The sequence below is a fragment of the Paramisgurnus dabryanus genome, chromosome 18 (assembly GCF_030506205.2).
Source record: "Paramisgurnus dabryanus chromosome 18, PD_genome_1.1, whole genome shotgun sequence".
In the NCBI taxonomy this organism is placed as follows: Eukaryota; Metazoa; Chordata; class Actinopteri; order Cypriniformes; family Cobitidae; genus Paramisgurnus; species Paramisgurnus dabryanus.
The window spans coordinates 28,584,960-28,592,046 of NC_133354.1; the positions used below are offsets into that span (position 1 = coordinate 28,584,960).

General features: G+C 36.5%; 1 long non-coding RNA gene across 1 annotated transcript; it reads right to left on the reverse strand.

The window, feature by feature from the left end:
- Positions 1-2,113: 2,113 nt before the first annotated feature.
- LOC135776976 (uncharacterized) lies at positions 2,114-6,775 on the reverse strand. The gene is made up of 3 exons (XR_010544257.2): positions 6,639-6,775; positions 2,477-2,602; positions 2,114-2,229 (listed from the first exon to the last, which is right to left on the reverse strand). It is a non-coding gene; the product is annotated as an uncharacterized lncRNA (long non-coding RNA).
- Between the last annotated feature and the right edge of the window lie 312 nt (positions 6,776-7,087).

Sequence of the window (7,087 nt, forward strand, 5' to 3'; positions counted from 1 at the left end):
GATTTAACTTGTAATGCGTCTTTCACATTCGATGGGGTGTGCGCTGCGCTCGCCGCTGGGTTCAGCGCAGCCAAGCGATTTGTGCTCTGATGGCCAGACCAAAGTAGGCGGGGTTTTCAATAAATTACTACAGTGTTTATATTTGCGTTTAATAGTCGATGAGGAATACAGAGACTGATGTTGCCTGTCTCCTTTTCACGTAACTTTAAGCTGCATACCTACAACAAGCTACCTGACTTAAAACACGCCTGACATGCCAACTTGAATTGCTACGTGTTTCCATGACACGGCTTTCCTTCCGATGTCTCGGTAGGATCGTAAACTTGTATTATAAAGCTTCGGGAATTCTGAAACACACAGTATAAGCTTTTCGTAAATTTACATTTTTGATTTTTTGTTTGGATGCCCCGTTTCTATTGGCCGTGCGGGTAATTGTCACAGAGCGCAGCGCAAAAGTTAAACTATTTTGAACTTTGACCGCTGCGCTCGCGCTTTACTCGCACTGTGTTTTTGGTTTAGATGTATTCTCTGTAATATTTACAGTATTTCAGTTTTTTTTAGATATGGTTTGACAAAAATGTATGTCATGGAAACAATAAAAAATGCATCAAAGCATTTCTTATTCTGGATCCAATTCTTTGCAAAAAGGCAAATTTGACATAGCCAATATAGAAAGACAACAAATGGCACTAGCAACATGCTACAATGACAAGCAATGGTGCACTAATTCGCACTGGGTTCTTTGTATTTTGTTGTCCATTGTGTAATGATTGACTGAAAGAGCTCATATACTTGTGCGCAAGTTGTGTTGTTTGGAAGCAAAATTGCTTTTGTTGCATATTTTAAATGTTTTTGCGTGTTTAGAGTCTTTTGCTAGCAAAATGTGTCATTTTGACAATAAGTAGCTCTGCAGTGTGTAAGACAGAATCTAATTGTATGAAACGTGTGTGCCATGAGGTGTTTTGCTTTGGAAAAGATCTGCTACATCTGTTCTGCTACTTGTGAGTGTGCATGTGTGAATTGTGTAGTGTTTTAACAAAATGAGACTTGATTTCAAATTCATGCCAAAGCAATCGAAAAAAGCTGTTATTGTTTTAATGGGAATTGTATTGTTTGTAATGGAAACTATAATGGTCTCTGTGGGTCTCTATTACTTCAACTTACTATTATTTATCTTGACAAGAGATAAGTTGTTACAACTTATAAAATATAGTTAAAAGAAGTCAACTTCATTGTATAAGTTATAACAACTCATCATTAGTCAAGATAAATAATAGTAAGTTGACATGACTTGTAAATCTGAGTTGATTCAACAAAAAGGCAACAAAGATTTTTTAACAGTGTTGGTTTTTCTCTGGTTTCTTTTTATTTCACTAGCAAGTGCCTGTTTGCCTACCTCATCATTACAGTTACAGTACTATAAAGGGAATAATTAACAATTGTTTGACAGTATCAAAACACTGCTAAAATACTGTTAAGAAAGAATTTGTTTGTGTCAACACATGATACAGTGCTATAGATACACTACACAATATAAACAGGTTATGGATTAAGTACATTAGTACACCAACTCAAGCTTCTGTGTGGTATCAAGTCTGCACTTTAGCCTAATAAAAGGTCATTCAAGTATGGGATAATGTACATAACACCGCTACTTGAGTAAATAATTGGACATGAAATATTGATTTGAAATACAGTACTTTATTAGCTCATTTGTAACAAACCCAAACCTGGCATTAAAAGAGAGAGGTGTAATACATTAAGATGATTCACAGTGCATGATCAATTTTAGCAGATTAGGATAACAGACCTTGGAATGTCCCGACTGACCAATCAAGTATTCCATAGAGCAGTGGTTCTCAAACTGGGGTCCCCCTGAGATGGTGCCAGGAGGCCCCAGTTTAATGACATTTTATAAAATACATTAATTTATTATAAATTCATTGTATTTAAAAAAATTTGAAAAATAAGTCTAACCAACATCACTACATTGTATAATTTAATAGGTTTTGTTTAATTCAAATTTTAAGTTTTATAATGTTTTATGTCATATATTTTCTTTGGGGGGCCATGAAAGCTACTGTAAAGAAAGCTACTGTAAAAGTCAGAAAGCTGTCAGAAAGCTACTGTAAAAGTCTCCCATGTCCAGCAGGTGGCATTCCAGTCTCACCATTGTCCAGTGTCACGTCTTGTTTTGAAGCTCATCTATTTTTCAAATGTGTTATTCTGCTAGGGACATATTTCATATTTCATTCATTTGTAAATTATTTATATATAAAATACTTCTGACCGCTCTTCAGGGCAACAAAGCAATATTTCGCTTACAATAAATCAGTCACAACATGACCTTTACTGTTATTACTGTAAGTCTCATAATTAGGATTAGGAGCATCAAAGTTTAATGTCACTCATCGATTATAATAAGTTACACATTTAATCACACAATGTACTGTATATATTAGCAGCATGTCCTTACCTGGGAATGTCCTGAATGTGACACTTGGCTTATTGATGTGCATGTGTGCATAAGGGAGAGAGAGTGGGGAAGGGTCCCTACCAGCTGTCTTTGAAGTTTTATCTCAGTTCATTCTCATAGGAGCTGCTATAACACAGAAAAGCAAAGTCATCAGGAATTAAAGCAGAGTCGTATTGCTGTGTGCTCAAGCCGCGCTAGACTCTACCGACTGATGTCAGATGTTATAAATGAAAGATCAACCACTGCTCTCATCTCTTTTCACGCTGGGGGTTGTGTATCATCCACATCCAATTGTGAGAAATAAAACCTGCCAACCTTGTTTTTCATTCATTCAGATGAATCACTGCGTACCACCAGTGTGTAGCCACCATATGATTTCTGTTTCAAGTCCTGTCATCTGAATATTCAGAAAATGTTAATAACCATTACAATGATCGATACAGCAAAATGTACAAAATGAGAACCAGCACGCAGCCACTTAGGGGCGCTATTGCTTAACCAGACGCCATTGCAATACCAGCTGTTCAGTGTCGGTGTTGTGTAGCCTTTCACAATCCACCAGATCTTGGAGACCACTTACGTCCCTTTCTAACTAATCCTAATTATCTAAGGTCCATTAAGTAGGAAGCCCAGCATTTAGTTACAGACCAGGATGTAGCTGCTAGAGGACTTTAAACAAAATGATAACTGCTGCATTTAGTAGCAGTACTGTTTCAAAACAGCTTGTTTTTATAGTCTATTGCATTTGTATGTAAATTGTCTATATTTAATCATAGGTAATAAGAATGGTCTGTGTAAACTGTTCCTCTATGTTTGTACATACTGTTACATATGTTTGTGTGTGTAAATAGTCTATAGTCTGCATATATTATTTCTTTATGATCATTATTTATGTAAAATAGTTTTAGTTATTGTAGTGTTATGCAGTAAGCTTACAACATGGCGCCACTGAAAACTAAATGTGTCACTAAATGTTGTATTTGCACCAAGGTTTCCAGGGAAACTGCATTTTGGTTTTCTCTCTGCCCTGCAGAAAATAATGACAATAAAACTAACATTGACTTCCCAGACAGCAATAGATTCCAAGGCAGATCCGCACCAGAGTCTAATGCTGTCTGGTTTATCAATAACTATTGTATTAAAGCAAAGCTGCTTAAATTGTTAACACAAGAGTGGTCTGTCTCTATATGTACACTCACCTAAAGGATTATTAGGAACACCTGTTCAATTTCTCATTAATGCAATTATCTAATCAACCAATCACATGGCAGTTGCTTTAATGCATTTTGGGGGTTGTCCTGGTTAAGACAATCTCCTGAACAAAAGATGATTTAAGCAATTTTGAGCGTGACATGGTTGTTGGTGCCAGACGGGCCTGAGTATTTCACAATCTGCTCAGTTAGTGGGATTTTCACGCACAACCATTTCTAGGGATTACAAAGAATGGCGTGAAAAGGGAAAAACATCCAGTATGCCTGGGCGAAAATGCCTTGTTGATGCTAAAGGTCAGAGGAGAATGAACCGACTGATAGAAGAGCAACTTTGACTGAAATATCCACTCGTTACAACCGAGGTATGCAGCAAAGCATTTGTGAAGCCACAACACGCACAACCTAGAAGCGGATAGGCTACAACAGCAGAAGACCCCACTGAGTACCACTCATCTCCACTACAAATAGGAAAAAGAGGCTACAATTTGCACAAGCTCACCAAAATTGGACAGTTGAAGATTTGGAAAAATGTTGCCTGGTCTGATGAGTCTCAATTTCTGTTGAGACATTCAGGTGGTAGAGTCAGAATTTGGCGTAACAGAATGAAAACATAGATCAATCATGTCTTGTTACCACTGTGCAGGCTAGTGGTGGTGGTGTAATGGTTTGGGGAATGTTTTCTTGGCACACTTTAGGCCCCTTAGTGCCAATTGGGCATCGTTTCAATGACACGGCCTACCTGAACATTGTTTCTGACCATGTCCATCCCTTTATGACCACCACATACTCATCCTCTGATGTCTACTTCCAGCAGGATAATGCACCATGTCACAAAGCTTGAATCATTTCAAATTGGTTTCTTGAACATGACAATGAGTTCACTGTACTAAAATAGCCCCCACAGTCACCAGATCTCAACCCAGTAGAGCATCTTTGGGATGTAGTGGAACGGGAGCTTCGTGCCCTGGATGTGCATCCCACAAATCTCAATCAACTGCAAGATGCTATCCTGTCAATATGGGCCAACATTTGTAAAGAATGCTTTCAGCACCTTGTTGAATCAATGCTACGAAGAATTAAGGCAGTTCTGAAGGGGGTGAAACACAGTATAAGTATGGTGTTCCTAATAATCCTTTAGGTGAGTGAACATGAAATGTATCATGCATCAAACATAACAAAATAATTCCTCACATTCATACAAAAATAAATAAATATTGGTGATAAATAAATAACACATAAGATTTTTTTAAATTTTTTAAAAAATTTTATGCTAGACATACATGTTTCAAATGATCTGTGTATTCACAGATTTATCTTTATTATCTCAAAACAAACTTAAAGGGATAGTTCACCCAAAAATGAAAATTCTGTCATTTTCTCACTCTCATGTTGTTACAAACCTGTAGAAATGATTTTGTTCTGATGAACACGAAGGAAGATATTTTGAAAAATGTTTAAAACCAAACCGATCATTGACTTCCATAGTAGGAAAAAAGAATACAATGAAAGTGAATGATTAAATCATAATTATGATCAAAATCCAATTTAGGATGGAGTCGCACTACAGGGCCACTTGCTTCCCAAAAATGTTACCCTATGACAAGCACAAAAGCTTTGGCTGATTCACAGTTAGAAGGGGCCTCGCTTATAGTATAAATGCTGCGTAGAAATCATCCTAAATTTGATCTCACGATCATTTCTCAAAAATGCGTACATGTGATTTTAAAAAGCGAAAGTATGCACAGAAAACGCGCCTACCACTTTCTTTCAGATGTGAAATCTATAAATTTGCAAATGAACTTGAACTTGTGCGCAGCTGAGCAGTTTCACATCTCCGCCTTTAAACGATGTCTAATTAATGTCATAGACATATAAAAGAGTGCTTGTCAATGTACAAATCCATTTCGAGCAGCAAGAATGGCTTATATTTCCAAAACCTGCAGCAGTCGGAAAAGCAAAAGTGCGATAAAAATGATAAAATCTGTGACGCACACTTTATAAATGAGGCCCCAGCTTTCAGAACCAAGACTTTCATACTGTTGAAAATAAAAAACCTCCATAACACTGCAGAATTAAACAATAGAACAGTGCTTAAAAACAGTAGAAACCATCACAATGAATGTAATGGTAATAATGGGAATTGTATTGGTCTCAAAGGAAACCATAATGGTTCTTTTGGTGTGATGCTATCTGGTGGATGGGAACCAACAGAGCACCATTAAATCCTGCTGGAATGTGGCCTAAAACACACAGCAAAGTTGTAATTGGTTTAATGGTACAGCTGATGGTTCATAATGGAATGGAAGCCATTATAATTTGTTTTAAATCCATTAGAATTTCTGTCAGTGTTTCTCTTTTTTTTTTGTAGGGAATATGATAGACTAAGTGTTTTATTTTTTATATTAATATTTTACATTATAACTTTCTGTTTATTCTTTAAAGTTGTGTTTTTTCTCAGTTGCTGTGTCACGTGTTGTCTCACACTCTTCTAGCCTGATTAGTCCTACGCGCTTATGTAACACCACTGGAACTATTTTTATCTTTTAAGCCAGCAGGGGGAACCATTGCATTAAATATTACAGACGTGTCCTTAACACACCCAAAGGATTATTTTCCCCACTCATACTCTTAAAATTCCTTGACAAAATCTTGACAATATTCAGAAGAGCTACAACACTGACAAATGAAATATCTGTCGTCAAAAACGACTTGAAATAGAAAAGCCGTCTTTTCCTTATATAAATAATACGTTTATATAATACATCTGAGCTGTGGCTTAGTTTCATTTAATGTGTCAAACAGACCAAAGCTTTAACTAAAAAAGCTTTGATATTTTAAAGGTGACCTAAATAGCAAATGCTTTGCTGGTGGATAAAGTGGATGCACAAGAATTATGTGACCTGCCGCCATATTTGCTTCCAATCTAAAACATATATTATATGAATACTCACTTTTTTGACAAGGCTTATTGGTACTACAGGAACCTTGACCCTATTCCTGTAACATGGTTTTAGTGTTGGTTCCTGTTTGAATTTTTTATTTTTTCCATATCCTCGGCAGAAAAGATGTCTCGTACGGAGAAAAATCGATGCCTCTTCGGTGTTAAAAGCCTATCTCTACTGACGATCCTAAGCTGACAACAAAGCAGACAAGGAAAAATACAATTTCATTTCATGCTTTTAAGAACTTAGCAGTGTATAGTTTGTGTTTTCAATCCCAAGGGAACACACATATTGAAAAAAAAAATGTATAGCTCATAATGCACTTTAAATCGGATCAAACCTTAAATGCATATAAATGGGAGAAATATTAGACATTGCTAACACATCTAGAGCTGCTGACAACAACACTAAATCAATAGCTACTTGTATATAAAACAAACCTGAAAACACTTCTCCTG